At 44.2% G+C, this 20,369-nt stretch overlaps 1 long non-coding RNA gene across 2 annotated transcripts in view; it reads left to right on the top strand.

Moving 5' to 3' along the window:
• The window catches only part of LOC114015806 (uncharacterized), a 50,532-nt gene extending 31,547 nt beyond the window's left edge, over positions 1 to 18,985 (top strand). For both annotated transcript variants that reach the window (XR_003559937.2, XR_003559934.2), the window contains 2 exons: positions 1,964 to 2,160; positions 16,192 to 18,985. This is a non-coding gene — a long non-coding RNA (uncharacterized LOC114015806). The remainder of the gene's footprint in view (positions 1 to 1,963; positions 2,161 to 16,191) is intronic.
• Positions 18,986 to 20,369: the final 1,384 nt, after the last annotated feature.

Raw genomic sequence — 20,369 nt, 5'->3', positions numbered from 1 at the left:
GCTTAGCTCCGTGAAGAATAACCCACTCCACCTGGGATGTGTCCAGCCATTGTTACATTCTTGACTTTGAAGCTGCCTATTTACAGTGCACTTCTCTGTACCCTTGGTTTTACTCCTCCAAGTCCTTTTAACAGCCCCTTCACAACTGTCTTTACCTCCACTCCAAGCCTTTGACAGCTGAAAACCAAACAGGGAAGGGGAGTCACCTATAATGTTAATAAGATATTCCCCCTCCATCCCATGGGCTGGAGACACTGGCTCTGGGAGAAGGACTTTCTGGCTGTGATGAGGGCTGCTTTCATTTGCCCAGCATCACATCACCTCTTCCCCATGAGGCAAACTGCAGCAAAGAGCTGTGACCCGAGGGCTTACTGCAGCATGGTGGTGCAAAACCAGTACAGCTATCATGCTGATTGGAAATGAGCCCAGGAAAAAAAAACCCTGCTTCAAATAGCTCTGAGCTTTAACTCCAGACCAAAAACTGATTAATAAGAGGTTTGGTTTGTTTTTTGTTTTTTGGTTTTTTTTTTTTTTTCCTGAATGCATTTATCATCAGCTCATTGCCAGGGCACCTGGGCCTCTAGCAGTGGTAAAACAAGCAATACGTGCCAGATGTTGAGGTATGCAAAAGCTGATCAGGATGATGTGAATGTTGAACTTGAGTATTTCATTATCTACCCAACAACAGTACCGGGACGGTCTTTGCAGAAAGACAACCAATATAGAGGATAACAGTTCATTTGGAGGGCTAGGTGAAACCTCAAAGTGCATGGTGTTTAGCTGTGAATAACTAAATGAATTCTTCATTCCGTTTGGCCTTTGCTCGGGACAAGTGGTTGAGTCTCCCTTCCCCGACCTCACTTAGTGAAAATGTATCTTTAAATAAAGTTATAGGGAGTTCATTAGAGTTGTCTGTCTCTGGACAACTAAAGATTAAGGTGTGCATACATTAGCCGAAGCAAAATACATCAGGCCAAGGAGAGAAAATAAAGCGGGCTGTATTCACTACAGCTGAGTACAATTGTGAGCTGCCACACACCAGTGAATATGGCCCTGGATCTCTCGCATCTGATTCTGCACAGAAATAATTCAGGAATGAATATGGGATCTATTTGTATGTCAGCCTGTAGGACTATAAGCGTGACTCCCAGCGGAGGTTACTTGGAATGGTGCCCATGAAGCCCCACTGAGATTCCCATTGAGATACATATAGACCATTGTGTATTGCACATTAATGCAGAGTAATTATGTCGTACTGGAAACCTTTCAAGTCAGCATTCATCATTCAGAAATCGTCTTAAACCAGTTTGTGCTGCTCTTGTCCTTGAAAGTGAATTGTGCAAAATTGGCAGCCATAACCACCACTGCAGCGGAGCGTATAAAAGCCCTTTCATTGTAGAGTTAGTGGTTTTACTGTAACTTCCCTGTCTCATCAATGAGCACCATAACTCACTGCAAAAATCTATAAATCCTGGAACATCCTGAGTCTTTGACTTGCTGAGCATGAGCGACTCTAGCCTGAGCTGTGGTGGGATCATTGCTTCACGTCCCAAGTGTACCATCATCAGGCAGACAGCAAGCCAGGATTGAGAGTCCCATGGAAGTTGGTCCAGATTGCATTTTCTGGGTGATACAGCTGTGCTTGCTGGAAGGGAGTAGGGCAGTAGGAGGAACGTCATCCTCAGCAGCAGTTCTCTAGTTTAGGTAATACAGAGGCAAGCAGGCATTTGCAAATATCATGCTGGGCAAATTCTCCAGGGCCTCTGTCACAGCTGCAACATGAAAGAGATGATAATGAATATCTCGTCTGTTCCGTGGCCTTTCAGGCTGTTCCTGAGTTTGCGGCAGGATTACAGTATGCAAAGAGCAAGCCTCCAGCCTCGTGCACCAAATTAGGTGGTAAAAATAATTGTGAAGCAATTTGTGGCTTAGTTTCATTATGTTGTTTTTTTTCTTTCTTTAGGAGCTGCAGACACATGAGAATAGCCTCCAGACTCCTTTGGAAAAAGGTTATAAATAACGAACTTTGAAGATTCTGGTTGGTGAAAATCTTCCAGCTTAATCAGGTTTGAAATCCAGTTACGTATCATTTCAACATTCAGCACACCAATGAAGAAATATCCATCCAGATCGCTAGTGGTGCGAAGGAGCAAAACGAAGGTAAAACCCTCGGAAATTTACAGATAAAACACTGTGCCCACTAAATTCAGTGCTAAAACCTTTATGGATCTCGTTACAACCAGATTTTCTCCAGGGTCTGATTTTAGCAGAGCTGCTCACATGCTTACAGCAAGAGTCTTAATAGGCTTTTTCAAACTTGGAGCCTTAACTCATGGTCCCAGCTGCTGGGGGTGGGAAAGATATATTAGTCCAGCTTTTTGCCATGTGGAAGACTGCTCTCTACATGACATTAATTGCTCTCTGCCTAGCTTAATAAGAGTCTGCTTTCAGCAGCCGAATATAACCATGTAATCGGAAGAATTTCTGGTTATTGTTAAAATGTTTTCATGCCTAGAAAATGAGGACTTCTGGAATGTGTCTGATGGCAACACGACATGGGTGTTAGGAGTGAGTGCAAATGTCTGGAGCGCTTAGCTGTGATTTGCTCTGCAGCCACCCATGCCCTGCTCTATGATCAGCTGCAGCCAATGTAGAATTTAATTTCAGATTAAGGAGGCTAAGGCAGCAAGGACTTTTCGTTGCAAGTGAGGAAATAGCGTGTCAGTTATGCTGCCTGCTTTCATGTGCTTTGTGTGTGTGAGCACACAAGCATAACTGGCAATCCACCACGACCGGAAAGGAGCAGCTGGGACATGTCCTGAGCACATGCATGACTCCTGGAGTGAGGGTGAGCTGTCAGACATGTTGCTGCTTTCCCACCGCAGACATGGCACAGAAACAGCATTGGTAATGCCCTTCTTCCCAGGATAATCCCTTGCCAGATGTTCACACCACTGCCTACAGCTACTGCCACAGCATGCCATGCAGGGAAGGACAGTCCAGCCTTTGGGATGCCAGCTTGCACTTTAGGCTGCTGTTACTTTTGGCCATGTCTCTAGCAATCAGCATGCTCTCTGGTCCTGTCCACCCCAGGAGTTTGTCCCATGTGTTTTGCATGGGGAGAGGGCTTCAGGGAAGGTGGATGTCCTTCCAGAGAGGGATTTTCTCCAGGAACCATCTCCCAGATGCCCTCACCTCTTGCAGGATCTGTGCTGGAGAAGGCTGGGCCCAACAAGACACCCTCTCTCCAAAAAAAATTCTCAAACTACTGCTGATAGTTTTAAATTGGGCACTACCTTCTCAGCTAAATTAACTGGTGCTCTGCTGGTTCATCCTGCCTGAACACTCCCCGGCCCCAAAACCCAGACTAGGGTCCACCAGGTCTCACCCGGATCTAATTAGTGACAGAAGAAAATGAAGAAAATACATTTGAGAAGCTGTGTCAGCAAAAGGCATTTTTCAAAGGCTCTTCTGCCTATGGGTGTTCAATGAAGAAGCAGCCTGTGTGTCAGGGGACCTATCTGCAGCCTGTCCCCACTCTAAGCATCACAGTGGGTGGTTCCTATAGCACTCAGCAGCTGAGCTGAGGCAGCAGCAGGGACATGCGTGCTGCAGGCACCCTGTGTGCCAACCAGCCTTGGCTTTACCCATTTATTCTTCAGTAAGTACATCTGAGCCAGGAAAGTTACCATTTTGGCTGCTTCTCCCTTCACCCGTGAGTGTTTTTTTCATCTGGGGCAGCCCCCTGTGTGCGGGGCACAAGGGACTCAGTAAGGAGCAAAAAGCACTGGTTTTATTTTTTTTTTTCCATTGCATCCTGCACGTTTCCAAGGGGAGCCCTCTTCCCCTCTGCCAAGGTTCAATGCAGCTCTTATGCACTGGATCCACAAAAAAGCAGTAAATACAACACAGAAGCATGCTTTGTGTGCTCTCCTGCCCGGGAAAAGTGTTGCAGAGCAACTAGAGTTTCAAAGCTTGCTCCGATAGGACATTTCATTCCCCACGGGATTTTGGGCACCGTGAAGCCTAGCTAACTTAGCAAATGTGTTTACTTTTGTGAACCAGAAAGCCATAAGGCAGGAATTCACAGCAACCCAAACTTCTTAGCACAGAACCAATAACATTATGAGCACCTCAGGGCAGCTGTGAACAAGGACTTCTTTTATAGGTGGGAAAGCATAATACAAAGCGATTCTCGGCCACAGGAAAAGGAAGAATCACAGGTAAATGTGCAGTGGGAACTGCAGACTGGATTCTTTCTGAAAAGTTTAATAATTCTGTGTTATTCCGTGAAAGCTTTCCGGTATTATGAGTAATAACCCCCTCCCCCATCCCTACATGTTAAAGTAATTACATTTCAAAATGCAATGGCTGTAGAATGAATCTATGGCTTTTGTTATTTAGCAGGGGGGTTTTGTTTGTTTGTTTCTCTACTCCCATGATGAGTCTAATTGAAATCCAAACGAAATCAGAGGATAAAATAAATGGTAACAAGCTGGGTGCTTCCTCTGGGTCTGCAGCCCCACCAACACACACATTTTGTTCAAAAACTTCTAGGAAACGTAAAGCCAAATTAAAAGTCCTAATACACCAAGATGCTGCAAGAGATGTTTGGCTGTTCCTCAGGAACTAATTCTCCAGATCAGTTCTTTAAGTACAGGGATTTTCCCTCCCAGCCAGCCTAGCACAGTGGCATTGCTAAATGAAATTACACAGGGATCACCAGTGCAAGGAAAAGAAAAATCTACCATTCCCCAAATAAAGGGCTCTAGTGTTTCAGCTTGTCAGACTGGGAGGAAATTCCAGCTTATCAGGGAAATAGCAATGTTAGGCTGTTTTCTGAAGGTTAAGCAACACCGGTGCTACCTTGAATGTAATTAAAGATACATGTAATTGCCTTTTTTTTTTTTTCCCCTAGCTGTTTGACCAGAGAGCAGTTTGGATGTAAAGTTGGGTGCTTCCTAGAGAGCAGAAAGACACTGGCAAAAGCCCTGGCACCGCTTCCATTCCCACAGAGAGGGTGAAAGTGGAGGTCAGGTCCGGCAGGACTGGTGCTGAGCTCTCAGGAGGGGGAAGCTCTGACCACACAGCCCAGCTGCAAGCCTCGCCTGCTCCCACATTTCTATCTTCTGTTCCCCCCCTGAAGGGTCTGTATTGCCTTGTGCATTAGCATCCATCCCCATCTCATGCTGCTCTACATACCTGCAGCAAAGATCACTGCATTGTGACCAGCCGGTCAGGGGTTCCCCCATGGCACTTTCAGCATTCCCCAGGAGGTTTGGTGCCTGGCAGGTAGCTCCTTTCCCTGTCACAGCACAACCCACCAGTCCCTGTAGCCCTCTCTGTGTTTATGGTGTACTGGGGGAGCTTTTCATAAACAGTAGCTCCTGATGGAAGCTTTAAACATTTGCATCTGTAATGCTGAACAAGGTGTGTCTCACAGAATGCTTTTGACTAAATAAATGAAATCCAGTTATTTAAATTAATGCAAAAAGACTGCAATGCATACAAGCATATTTTTAAAATGCATGTCATAAAAGGATACTACAGGAAAAGTAGATACTGAGGGCTAGCTATCAGTTGCTGGGATCCAGCTGATCAATCAATAGATACCAATCCTCATGACAGACCAGAACAGGGCAGAAAATGATGAATAGGTATTTTCACCATCATAGTAATTCCTGTAGTACCTGATGGCTTCCCAGCCTCCCAATTAATTTAGCTTCATGATGTCCTGAGGTGCCAGGTGCTCTGAAGGGGACCAAAGGCACAGCCCTGTCACAGCACTCTCCAAACTAGCCAGCTGCAACAAGGTCTTTTACCACCTCATACCAGCACACTCTTCATGCTAGCCCCTCTGCTGCCTTCTCCTCAGCTCACCTCATCCAGAGCATGTGTTCTGTCTCTCTTGCTTCTTCCTCTCTCCTCTTCTTCCTCAGCTGCTCTCTCTTCATTGGCTCTCAACCATTTAACAGAACCAGCCACAGCTGCACCTTATCTACATCAGCCAACCCACCAGCCCACAGTTGTATATTATCAATGCTAATTAACCCAGCTTCATTTCACTACACAGCCCAACATGCCACTTTGGTCTCAGGCTTGAAGCTTCTTCCTTGGCTTAGATCCCTTTAAATCTGACTCCCAGTGTTTGAGGAGGACACCGTAGCCCTGAGACAATGTTTATCTCTGTCTGCATCTGTGTTAGAGGAAAATGAGGCACTTTGGGGATTTTACTGACATTCATTTGCAACAGGAGATTTGAGAAACTTCAGCAGCCCAACATTTGTAGGCAACTGTGTTTCATTTCTTCTACCAGTGCTTCTTGAGCTCAGGGCCTTGCTGGTTTGGCACTATGTTGATGGAAAAACCATACCAAAATTTGCCCCAACCTGAAATAGTGACACCTTCCCAAAGCAGGCTCTTCTAGAACCTGTCCCTGCTGCTGGACAAATATCGGCCTTAACAGGGAACTGTGCCAGAATTAGTTTGAGACCATCCTCCCTTCTTAAGGAGGATATATGTTATATGTACATTTATAAATCAGAGTGTTTATTGTAAAGAGAAAACATCAAAAGGTGCAAACCTTTGAGGGCTGGGTTGCAGGGAAGATGCCAAGGGAGGATGGATCCAGCCCTGTCCCAGACTATCCTGGTCCCTTCTGAGATGTGCTTCACTCCTGGAAGCTGAATGTGCAAGTTAAACAGAACGGCATGAGATGGATTCATCTCATAAAACTACTGGGCACTGAAATGAAGCCCAGCAGGTGAGGTGATTGTGAAAAGGAGTTTAAAATACATTGCCTGTCCCTGCTTTAAAATATACTTTTAGTTGCAAAGTGTTTAGTTTCCTCAACCACTTTCTAGGCCACAATCTGGCTCGTGTTTCCCTGCACCAGGATTTTCCTTTCCAAGTGATTTGGTCATTTTTTCCACTCCAGAAGTTTCTCTGATGGGGAGAGCTTTCCCTTTCTGAAGCTTTTTCCTCTCTGCAGATTAAGCGCGCTTCCAGCCCCTTGTAAATTTGAGGTCTGTGTGTAGAACAATGAACACTCCTAACCAAGATTTAATAAAAGCTAGAAGAGGTCACAGTGGAAGCAAAAGCAGCTGGAACCAGAAAGCTTCCTTGCAACTCTAAATGCTCTCTTAATGCAAAAGATGGTGCTTTTTTTTGGAAATCAACACTGTCATTTCTCTCCTCCTGGTTGCTGTCAAGAATATCCCTGTAAGCACCAGAGTGAGGTGGGTCCCAGCCCTCAGTTGCTGCTGAGAGCGCTGGGCCCAGTATAAGAGCCTGTGATCGATGCTGGGGCTCACCTGAACATCCAGTAGCAGCGATGGCTCTTCACAGGGTTGCAACTTCCCCCAGAAGCATTTAAAAATCCAATATAAAATATCATTAAAATACAAAGAAAAGAGGCTTATTTGGCATGGAGCATCAGTTTCTCTCCCCACAGCTGGCTTCGCGTGGTAGTCTGAAATACTTCTTGTAACATTATGAGATCCAAAGTGATCTTCAAATTGATGACGTCCATTTAAAATTACTTTCAAAAATCCTTTTACAGTAGATGGTAGAATTCTAATACCACCCGCAGACTTCAGCATGTGTCAATGTCCCACACAGCTGTAAAAAAACCTCTCCATCTGGACTTTAAAAGATTTTACTTTAAAAAGATAAAACAGCAAACTCCTGACCATTAACCAGGAACTGTTTGCAATAGAGATCTATGACAATAAAGAGAGCTCATATTAAATTGCTTCCATCCAATATGTACAACGCATTAGATTTGTTAAACTTTGGGAGATTGTGATGTTACTTCTGCTATTAATAGGCAGAAATATAAAAATTCCTAATAAAAGACTACATACACATCAAAAATCAGCTTCTTGTGGCATTTCTCTTTGAAGTTGCTCTGGCTCCATGCCAACGAGTGGTCACAGACCGATCTGCAGCCGCCGTACATGCTTGCCACATTGCCGGACTCTGTCTGCTAACAGAGACAGCTGGACTTGATGCCAAAATTTGAACCAATGTCCTCCTGTCTCACGTGCTGTTGTGATTGGAATGGCATTTTGCAGGCCCAAAAGGATTTTTGTTTTGTTTTGTTTCAATTCTATTTCTTGCTTTTCAGAAAATGCGAATTGTTGTGGTCTTAAGTGCAACAGGTGACTGCATTGAGAGCGCTGCAGTTCAGCACCAAGGGATATTGTGTGTCTATGAGGGGAAGGTCACCTTCTAGCACCTTCTTCAGCAGCAGTTCTGCTTATCATCTTCAGAGCCTGCTCTATCTAGGTAGTACTTTGTCCAGGTTTTGATAGCCATCTGCCTCTTGTTTTGTCAGGTTATCCAAGGATACAAAGCAGGAGAACTTATCCTAAATGTTGGTAGCATCAAAGACGTGGGTTATCTGAGGCATGAGTTGTGAGCATGAGAAATGGTTGATTTAAATCAGGTGTGCAAAACTGTTGAGCAACATGGTAAGCCTCTGTGAAGCTCTGCCTCCTCCTCATCCTCCCACGTCCCAGTGCGTGCAGGCCCTGCCTCTGTTGGAAACTCATATAAATAGCCCAGAACTCAGCCTGTGTGAGGGAGGGGAGAGGGTGAGTCTGCAAGAACATGAAGAAGAAAATGAGGCGTTGATTTTTCTTGGTGTCTTCCACAGGCTGATCTTTGTCTTCATCTTCTATGGAATTATACTCTTATTTATCACCTCCTTGCAAATTTATTGCAAGGTGTATGCAGAGGATGCCCAATATTTTGAGGGATGGATGGACAGACGGATGGACACAAGTAGACACACAACATATCCTCTCCTCTTTATTGTCCCACTTCTTCAATTTTTCTGTACAAACGTGAATGTTCCATCATTTATCACTTCCTTCAATCCTGACAGCTGATGAGAAAGTATTGTTTAGGACTCAAGGTCTTTATTTAGTTTTCTAATCAAATAATTTAAATGTATGAGTTGACACAATAGATGAAGAGCCGTAAGTCCCATTGCTTTCTATTATGTGTGATTCTCCTTTGAGCAAATATATAATCACAGCCCTAAGTTATAATAATTATGTAATATTTCTTGATAGGAGCAATTGGAATCTATTGTGTAGGGAAGTAATTACAGCCTACTGTAGTTCCTTTGTTTCTGAGTGGGTGGCATTTATGGGCAAAAAATTATGCATGCTCAAAAATCTTAATAAAATGTTGGGTTCTCAGAAAGTCTTGGACCTCCTCAGATGCATAGGATTTTTAAGGGATAATAACTTCTCTTTATTTTCTATAATGCAGAAATGTTTATTCAATTAACCAAGAAACATTTAGTTCCAAGGATGATAGAACATCAAGGCAAATGTTTTCCTTACAAAAAAAGGAGAGTTTATAAATTTACAGATTCAAATGAGCCTGATGGGTGTGTGCATGTGTTCCCCCGCATACACAGACAAGATGTGAGCTGCTTTTAAGCTGACATCTTAAATACTGATTTTTATCCTGCAGCAATTTGATGTTGGATGGTTCTTTTTTGTAATTAAATTGCTGAGAAAACCTTCACAGCAGTGACAGTGCAAAAATTGGCTTACAGGAATAAATTAACAGTAATAGCACAAAAGAAGGAATGTTAAGCAGACTGCTACAACACTGTCTAATTTGCTTTTCCGATCACATCAACAAAGGTCTGGAAATAACCAGATGCATTAATGCTTATCTAGAAACGATAGAAGTTACCATTCTGTAAGATATTCAGTTGGTTTATTAATTACCAGCAGAAACTTGAGATGGGATGTGTGTTGGTTCAACTACTTAACTGCTCACTGGAGAATGTTTTTAAAGGGATTTCCTGTAGAGGAATAAGAGATGTTTGGGAAATATTTTTGAAGCTTGAAGACAAAAATGTTAAGTTTCAGTTCCTGCCATGATCTTTGTAAGTCTTTCATCAGATGTTTAGGGGACTGGTAAAAGATGCAGGAAGTGGGCTGAAGAGAAGAAAAAATCATAAAAGCACAAATATTTATCCCGGAGGCATGGGGTTGCTTTTTATACATAGCAAGCTAAGGGGGTCCCCTTATAGCACGGTGTATTCAATCAATCCTGCACCCATTATGGTCATGTTGGGTGACAAAATTAGTGTTGAGGAAGCTGGAACTGGTGTTTTCCATGTCAGAGGCAGCACTTCCCTCATCTTCAGCCCTGGCAGTGTCTTTTCTCCCTAAAACTTAGTGTTGACTCTGGGGATTAGATGAGACATCTCCCAGCTCGGGGCACGTCTGGTGACAGAGATTTCTTTGGGGGTGTGCTTTCTGCTTGGATTTCATTTGGTCAAATAAAACAGTCCATCTTTAGTGTTTTCCTAAATGTTACCTTGCTTCTTTTTCTGTAATATTACCCTTCTAAAGGATGATTTTCCCCAGATCTGCCCCAGTATAACTTTCTGAAGCAAATTGCATTTCTTGGGGTTCAGGGCATGCAAGAAGACATATTTGGGGTAGCACTGTGGCAGGTCCTCCATCTCCACCCCCATTGTTGAGGTCAGAGTGAGAAGGGGCTCATGGGACACCAGTGGCCAGTGTCTGGTATCCCTCTTTCTGTCATCACGTGGTCTGAACCAAGGGCAGTCTTGCCGCAACCATTTTCCAGGGATTTGTGGGGGCATCGCCTCAGAAAAGGGATTATTTGGTGCTAATCTTCAATTCCTACCCTCAATTTCAGTGACAGTAAAGCACAAGAACCCAGCTGGGAGTCTCTTTTATCACTAATATTTAGGCACCAGCACCAGCTGAGAAACTGGCCCATGGCTTCATTTTCTCCTGACACAGAGGCTTAAAAACATCAGCTGCAAAGACACCTTCAGAGCCATCACACGGCTGGTAGCACCAAATATTTCCTGTGCTTAGATCTGCATATGTCGTCTGTCCTCTTCCCATGGAAAGCTTTAAAAGTGGCTTCCTAAGATGAAAAAAAATGTTATTTTCCTCCCGTTGCGTGTAGACCCAGATACTTTTGTTCCTTTTTACCTGTTTTCCTGCTTTCTGACCAATAGGCCAACATTTTAGCTAGTGACCCTTTCCAAAATGTTCTCCCGGCCACTAGAGATTCTCTGATTTACTCTGTCAATTGGCCCAGTAAGAGCAGAAATAGGCGGTGGGTGCCAGCCCTGTGCAGTGCAGATGCACAGGCTAGAGCTCCATGCTCACTTCTGAGTAAATCTTTGCTGGGAACAGACCCATGTGCAGCCCCCCAAAGCGGAAACCTTTTCTCTGTGGCTGAGTTGCACTTCAGACTTCTTCATGTGTAAATTTTATTCTGGATGCCTGCTGCTTAAAAAAACCCCCGATGGCTTGATAGCAACACCCACCCTCTTCCACATATTTTGACTAATTGCCTCAAAACATCCTGTGTTAGATTCAAGCTATGTTTTACACCCACATCATCACCATTTTCTTGTACATTTTATTTGACTGGCTTTCTGAAGCAAGATTGTGAGCTGCCAAACTCCTCGGAGGTAAGTTAGAGGTCAGAGTCTGCTCCCAAGTGGCATGGACAAGGAGAAAGTCCCAACTGTCCCCCATCCTACAGGATAGCTTCCGTGTAGTTGTAAAAAAAACTTCATTTGACAAGAGGATAAAGAAACTTCATAGTGAATTTGATGGGAAACATAACTGATTGGTGTGGGAGGTGGTTGAAAATCCCCCCTGAAGCTGTTTGGACAGGCGCATCGCTGTTGGATGCTGTCCCACACATCCCTGGCTACGAAGCCTGTGTTTTCCCTAGAGCCAAGTCTTACCTGAAGGGAGACCTTCAGGAACAGACACTTCAGGGATGTGCCAACTACATAGCTGCTGCTTACCTTATTGATGCTTCATATTGAGATTCAAATTCTTTTTGAAAGATTGCAATTTAAGCATCAGTTTTATTGTAGCTGTGGAGATTTCTTAATAGCTTCCTGTCAAGTACAAAATGCAAGTTAATTTCTGATCCTAAAGCAGTGCTGTGACAAAGGCACTTTTAATGACAGTATTTGGTAAAGCCAAGTCCCAAACCAGTCTCCTCCTGCAGGTCAGTATGTACAGCTCATGCCCCCATAACTGCTGCCCTGATGTCTTTCACCCCCTAAAAGCAGCCCTGTAATTCCCATTTGACTGGAAAAAGTGAAGCCGAGTTAAGAAATAATTCGTTTTCACCTGAACCTTGGAGTGATAGATTTGGCCTATTTGTTTCAGAGAGTGAAAATGTGATCCCGCCTCAGGTGACAGCGTTTAGGAATATGCCTGATAGCTCCACAGCATGACTTGCTTCAGCAACCCACGTTTCTCCACGTGCACACTTGTCTCTGCCTGCTGTGGTATTAATAAATAACACCTTCATTCTCATGGCACATACTCCAATATGGCAAGACATTGTCCCAGCAGCCAAACATCTCTTATGATTCATAAAAGAGTTAACAGGCAATCCTGCACCTCACAGGGAGACCTTTGCTACACATTTTTTATGGCCTGGGATCTTGGTAGGTGAAAGGAAAGTTCCAAGCAATAATTCAGGTTTAAAATACTGTCTCGGTGCCAAGTAATCAAACTAGTTTTAAGTGAAGCAATTAGCAAGCATTAGAAAGGCAGCTATTTCCTGCTTGAAGGTGGTATACTGTGTCTCTTATTATGATTTCTCTGGGGATGTGAGTAATGGGCTATGGGTTTTTTGCGGGGGGTAGAGTTTTTTTGCATGTGTGAAAATACTGGCAACGTCCTAACTCCTTGCCAGCTTACTAGATACGACTGATGATGAGGGTGGAACAAAGCCCTTACTCTTTATTGGTGGCTTCAACAACGTGTGAGCCAAAGTCAAAGAGGTGGTTTTCTCATCAGTTGCTTGAATATAGGTTTTTCTTTGCCGGTTCAACCTCACAGCCTCACCAGATCACCATCTTTGGGACCAGGCTAGTGCTGGTGGCTGGAATGAGCACATTGGGCAAAACCTGGTCCTTCTGCTGCATTTGCTAGATTTTGTTGGGGGTGGCGGTGGTGATGAAATGCAGGTGGGATCACATGTCCCTGAAGGAGAGGTTTCTCTTTGAAACCAGCTTGATTTTCTGCCTAGGGGAGCTCTCAGAGCCTGCGTTTTGAAGGTCTGCAGCAGTGGGGATGGCTCCTAGTGGGTGTAGCTGCATCAACAGTCTGCTTTAACCTAAGCGGGTGCTTTTGGAGCCAATCTGCCGCTCGTCCCAATTTCCTGCACTTTACTTTGTATCGGAGAGCTGCCCTGGAGAGCCAGACCAGGTCTCTCCCCCACATCCCTTAGTGCCTCTCCCCTCCACCACAGCTTTATAAACTGGCATCCACACCTAAGGCTCCTTGGATTAATACGAAATTCCCCTGTTGGCTCTGCTGGGCTTTGAAGAAGGCCTCAGGGGCTCCAACCAAACGATTGTGCAGCCAAATAGAGGTGAGATGCAAGGCTGACACCTTGCAAAAATGTCTGAGGTGCAGAAACGTGTCCCCGAAGGCCCAGCATCGCACAGGGACAAACCACTGCCCCAAAGGGAAACCACTGAGGGAGGCATGAGGGCCAGAGACAGGCACTCCGTGACTGTTTCATTGCAATTTATTATTGTTTTGACTGTGGGGAACCCCCCCACCTTTTCTAAGTGAAAACTGTGAATCTTAGGAAATACTCAAACTTGTTTGCTTTCTGTGTTTTATGTTCCTTTCCCACCAAATTCAGGCAGGACGATAACAGGCTGGAAAGCCTGAAAACTAAATTTTTCTACAGCATTTCAGATTTGTGCAGGCACATGCCCTTATCTAGTACCGAGCCTGATGAGACTAGTTTTATTTTAACAAACCTGGATCACAATTTTGATCAGATGGTGGTTTGTGCTAGCACCAGCTGAAACCTGTACAAGTAGAGTTGTTGCTGAGTATAAACAAAAAAGGAAAGCACACCAAAAAAGCTGGAACCTTACCTCGGCTTAAAGAAACAATGGGAAGTTTGGCAGGAAATGTAGAATTATGTCCTTTTTTAAAAGTCTTGGATTTTCAGGACCACAGGAAGCAGAGGGGGAAGAAGGTCCCTCTCCCATCTCCTGGATTTTCAATCAGTTTGTTTATAATTCTTTCTCCGAACATACAGGACAACTTAGGCTTTTCTGACAGGGTGTCTAGATACTGAAGATAACCACAACTGTGCTTAAACTAATGGATTTCCTGGCTGAGTGCTGGGATAAAGAGCAGAGAAGAGGAAGAAACGGTGTCCCCAGCATGTAGGACCTCAACCCAGACAGATATTGGCCAAAAAAACTATTTTGGAAAAAAGGGAAGGTAACTATCTCTTTTCCAGCTGACAACTCAGCTGATGAGACTATCAGCTCATCAAAAAGCCTCTGGGGTGCTCTTTATTTATTGTCATCATGACATCTGTGCAAAATTTGGGTTTTTTTCACAGCTTTGATTTTCACACTCAATTTTTTTCTAGTATAAGCATGAATGCCTTTACAGCAATCTAAGCACCTTCCTAATAGGCTTGAATCCTTAGAGAAACAGGCCACAGGTTTAGAACTATTAGACTGCAGCTGATAGCTAGATGTGATATTTTTCATCATATGACCCAGCATTCATTTTTTTAGAGCTTTTCCAGCCCAGCCTGTTTCAGATGGGAATTTTGCTGTGTATCTCTGGTCAGGTCAGACTCCTCAGAGTTGGGCACTAATTATATGCTGCTAATTGCTTCAGGCCCCAGTTTGTGACCCCCTTCTGCCAGACACAAGGGTGAAACTCTCATGATTGCAGATGCGGTCAAAGGGGACCTGTACTGTGATCAAGCAAAATGCTGTGGAAATATGTACTCTGAAAAATCAAGCCTTATGCTTTCTCAAATTAGTAGATGCTTTTAACAGTGTTGACCTTCCTATCACCACAATTCCATTCCCTGTCCCCCAAAATGGGGATAATAGTATTATTTTGTGGCACAGGGCTCTCTGAAGATACCTCCATTATTGCTAGTGAGGTTGTCAGTCTCAAAGAGAGAGCACTTCATAGGAAAGCTCAGGCCAGGATATGAAAGATATGCAAGTGAACGAGGATGAGAGACTGTGTGATGAATGGGGAGAGAAACACACAACCACCGCCACCTTTGGAGATGGGGATCGTCATGTACAGAGCAAAGCAGGGTCTGATGGAGAGCAGAGGAATAGGAATATGATCATGCCTTTCTAGATCACATTACAACATATGCAGAGAGGACTGAAACAAAATGGATGGCATTATGTGTGTGCACGCGCATACAGGATCTAATCTTAAATTAACAGCTAGGGTGAAGCAGTCATTTTTAATGGTGCGATTCACAGGAAGGAGTGTGAAACTGAAGGTGACTATAAAATTTATCAAAAATAAATAAGTAAAATAAGATAAAGGAATTTTCTAATCCTGTGATAGAAAGATCCTCTGCTGCCATGCAAGCCATCAGAGCAGGAAAAAAATAACCCATGGTACCAATGAAATCTTAGGGCATCACATTGCGGTGCAGGGCAGACCTCCAGGCACCTCAGTATGACAATAACCAGGGCTGCTAAGGCAGTCCTCAAAGGCTTAGGACCTTACCAGGCACCAAGGTCCTTCCAGAGTGTCCACCCATTTGGCTGGACCAGGAGACCCTCCTGTGCTGGCTCTGCACTGCTGTGTGCCCGTGGCTGGGGTCTCCACTGCTTCCTGCTTGCATCTGCCCCTGCCTGGTCCAGGGCTGCCCTTTAGCTGGGACCTGCTCGATGCTGAGGTGGTATTTGTTTCTGCAGCCAGATCTCCTCAGGACTGGGATTTGAAAGGCAGAGGAATGGCTGTGCTGCACAGCTGGTAGGATGGTAACCTCTGGCCAGCTGAATGGGGCAGCTGGGGCCGAGAGAGGGCTCTACACCTCTGACCAGAGGGAACGGTCACTACAGGAGCTGGGAAATGTAATGTGGTGACTCCTGCAATATTTAATTGCTCCTGCATCGGGCTTCGGAGGCAGTTAGGACAGCAGGATTTGCTTCTCACAGCTTACATCTTGCTAGCAACACTCTCCAAACTCTTCTCACTCCCCCCGCAAACACAAATGTCTTTTTATGTCTATTTTGCTTCCAATCTGAGCATCTAAACTTCTTTGACTATTCTGCTAAATTTTCTTCATTTGAAGGTTGCATCCTCTATATCTTCTGTTTACTCCGTTTTCTTTCAGGCAGGCCTGATCACTGCTTGAAATATTCCCATTACATCAAATTGATCAAGATTTTTCACAGTGGAGCACAGTGCGTTCGCCTGGAGTGTATCCACCTGACTTCAGCAATGCTGCATTAATAGATTAGTAGGCTGTGACCTTGAAGGCTTTATATTTAATTTATTTCAACATTCCAGCCATAGAGATGTTTGCTCTGATTAGATCCAGTAAATTACACTCCACCGATGAATTATCAGGGGATTTTCTTTTATATTTTTCTGCTCATTCTCAAACCACTCAGCACGAGCCCTGGTAGGTAGCTCTGTATATCTAGACAGCTTAAATGTCTCCTTTTCCATAGCACAGGTCTCTAAACAGTTTACAGTGAGCTTTCCTGAACAACTAACTGCTCATCATGTATCTGCCATTTATGGTGTCACCCAGTGGCTAATTTGATTATCAAAACTTGTCAATAATCAAATAAATCATGAATTATTTGCAGTTTTGGCCAGTGATTAGCAAATAGGTAGCAGATCCATGGGGACATCCATATCTGCACCCCAATAAGGCATAGGCAGCCACTGTCTTGGCATTCTGGGAAGGAGAGGATCTTTCTTACCAATTTAGGAAAGGAGACATACAAATAATGAAAGAACAACAGAAGGCCTGAATGAATGTCCACAAACGATAACTTTCTAGACTTAAGTATCTTGATGTATGTAGTCTGCTATTGCAGTGACCACGGCTTCTCTAGATGAATAACATTGCTTGCAGAAATGTTTGGTATTCTGGTAAGAGAAAAATAGGAATTTGGTCTTGGTGTGTGAACTTCAGACACACTGACCAGCCACGAGGAGAGCTGAACCAAATCTTCAATGTTTTCTGGTTCCACAGGAGCAAGAACTGTGCTTTTTCTGCAACATTTTTCCACCAGAGATATATCAGGTACTTGCAACCAATTGGGTTACATGAGCTTAATTCTTTATTACTTTTGCCCCAGCAAGACGCCTTGTGTAACTCTGAGCCAAATGCAAATGTAAAGTGTATTAGCTCCAGTCACCCTGCAGGGACATTTCTTTTTGGCATTTGCAGGAGGCTAAAGGTCTGCACATGGGTAGTAACCTTAGCTTACTTTGTTAGTAGTAACTTTTGCTGAGCTTCACTCATTTGGTCACCTGCAGCTACATGAATATACCCTTAGGAAAGAGGTGGTTATATCAGCATTTTAAAAAGGGCTTTTTCCAGAATGACTCATCTTAAAGACTAAATATAAGGATAGGTGCCATACTTCTGAAGGTGTTTTGGTTTTTTCTTCTTGGGAGACATCTATAGCATGTGCAGAGGCCAGGTTTATGCTAGTGTGCTCATGATTCCCAGAAGAGCAGTCAAAATGACTATTAGGACAGGCATTTATCCTGCAAGATCCAGGGCCATGCTACCTTACCTGTAACCCAGTGAGCTTCCTGCAGGCTCCTCAGCTTCACCTCACATCTGGAACAGTTATGAATATTGCCTGCTGCCCTGCAACTCTGTCCTGGCGTGCTGCCAGCACTCAGCTTGGGGACTCTGTCAGGAGCTTATTACATTTGCCAAACAAGCTATCAGTACAAAAAGCATTATCTGCTAATATCTCTGCAGCTCCATGAGAAGGTTTTCTCCCACAAACTTGTTTTCTAGTTTGGATGAGGCTGGAAATGATGGGAGCTGGTGACTTTTGTTTCCTTGCAGTGGTTTCGATAATGCTACCCAACCCTGAGGGAAGAAGGGCTGGATTTTTTTGTTTTTATACTGAGGACTGGAAATTGTGATTTAATCCTTAAACTGTGTAAATAAAATCCTAAATGCAGAATTACTGGAAAAGGCACAGGGGCTACTTCAGCCAGGAAATAGCTTCATCAAATGTTTTTTGGACCAAAACTCTGTATTTTACACTTTCCATATCCAAAGAAAAAGTGCTGCAATAAATGAGGATACATAGTTATTTGAACTCTATCATAAAATACTAGCATAACATTCTCTTTCACCATTACCTCTGTTTCGCTGGGGTATGTATAGCTACAGGCAATTCAGAGCTTTGGCAGGTCAGGGTAACATTTGCTTAAAACATGTTTAAGCCTGGGCTCCAGTGACCTCACTAACCAAATAGATGAAGCTAAAAATATATGTGAGATGTTGTAGACACACAGGAGCCCCTGTTCCCCCAACTGTTTGCAAAAGGAAGAGACTGATTCTCCTGAATTCAGTTTGTCGTAGGAGATAAGAGCTCACATCAGACAGCTTGGGTGGGGGTTCCTTTGGTCTCTTTTTCTCAGACAGAAATTACTGCATAGAGATCCTCCAGAAATCTCTCCTGCTCTCTGCATTCCTACTCCCCAAATACTTCAAGTCCTTACATTTTTATGGCTAGATAATGAGGCCAGACCAAATCTGTCATCTGATCTCTCTGCTAATGTGGCAGACACAGTTTTCCAATCCCAGCTTAAGCTGATTTTACTTAACTGTGTCCTTTGTAGCTGATGAGAGCTGAAACAAAACTTCTTCAGTTCAGGTTCCAGGGTTTGGCCAATGTGTAACTGCTATTCTCTACAAGTCTGTTTGAAAATCCATATAACTAGCAGGTCAAGATGCTGAGTTCAGAGTAACAATAAACTATCCTAAGCAAATTAATTAGCCTCAGTCGCAAAAGTGGAATTTCATATTCGCAAACAATTTGAGAATCAAATGGAACTGGTACAGAAAGATGACAACAGACAACTGAGAGTTATCAATTTTCCCATGTAGCATGGACACAAGATGGTTTCAATAAAGGTTTGGATGTGCTATGGGACATGAAGATGGTCCTCCATGGGTTTGGATGAATCTGATTCTTTTGAAACTGCATGAATCAAAAGCTGGTAATGGTAGCTGGTCATGAAGGTGTGAAACCTTTGTGTTGACATGGGTCTGATTGCCAGAGTTGACTCCTTTTGTCTTTACCCCAAGATGAGACTGTGACGCACATTTCTGTAAGCTAGTGGAGCACTGGGAGACTTCCACAGTGGCTGGTGCAGGCAAGACCCACAGCACCAAAGGTGTAACTGGGACAACTAAACAGACTGAATTTCCGTTGAGAAAGTCTCATATGCAACCAGCCAGATTGTGATATGGGTCTCCACAGACACAGTGATCTCTGCAACGTGCCATGCTGCAGGACTAGAATGTACCTATTGTTCCTTTCCCCCTTGAGTAGATGTGGCCTTTTAATAATGAGGTTGTGGGATGGAAAGGGATCTGGGTCCCATGGGCTGGGCAGGGAGATTGGCCATCCCCACTGCAGGCTGTTCCCCCGATTGAGTTGATTTCCTCCTTTTTGTTTTTGGAAGGGGGGGATGGGGGCAGACAGAGTTCTTTAGGGGATATTTTAAATTATTTTTCCTGCTGGCAGAAGGAGAGGAAAGGCTTCTAGAATGAGACCTGACCTTTCGCGTGCTGCAGCACTGGTTCCCAGAGAGGCCCATCGAATTCCTCCCTAATGAGGAAGAACTTTTTTTTTTTGCGCCGCAGCTCAGTTCACCGCGAATAGCCCCATTTTCCTGCCTATCAGCTGGAAAACTTCCTCTCTTGGGGTTGTGTGGGGTCCTCTGGCCGGCAGCTCATCCCGTTCCACTGTGTGTGCAGGGAGCCCACCACAGACCAGCCTATTGGACTTTCTGCCCAGGAGTGGCTTGGTCTCTTCAGCACTTCTTCCCCGGATGACCCCAAGGTCCTCCACAGCTGCCAGTCAGTTTGGGGAGGTCCAGGAGCTCTGACTAAACCCCAAAGCCCTTGGATAAATATGATCTGCCTCTAATATTTCTTAAAAATGCCTCACAGCCTCAGCTAGTCCCAGTGGAGGGAGAGTTTGGGATGTGTGGACAGGTCTTTTCCTCCAGGAAAGTCAGAGATGTCTCCTCTACAGCTTGGTCCCTGCCCTGTGCCCTAATCCTCCCTTTATACAGCCAATTCCCCTTGGTTTCCATTGTACCCAACCTCCACTCGTCTCTTTTCTTGCCCTGAAGCTGGTGGCTGTTGAGGAAGATGAGGGAAAACTGCATGTTGCAACAGAAGGCATAAATATGGTTTCCCTTCCTTGCTCCATGCTGAAATGCTCACGTCCACCCTCTGCTCTATGATCACCTCCCTTGAACCTTACAGGTTAACCCCAGTGTCAACTCAGCTCT

This window comes from Falco cherrug, chromosome 7, assembly GCF_023634085.1.
Source record: "Falco cherrug isolate bFalChe1 chromosome 7, bFalChe1.pri, whole genome shotgun sequence".
NCBI classification, from domain to species: domain Eukaryota; kingdom Metazoa; phylum Chordata; class Aves; order Falconiformes; family Falconidae; genus Falco; species Falco cherrug.
Note: the sequence above shows the minus strand (reverse complement) of the source record. Positions and strands in the feature narration are given on the sequence as shown.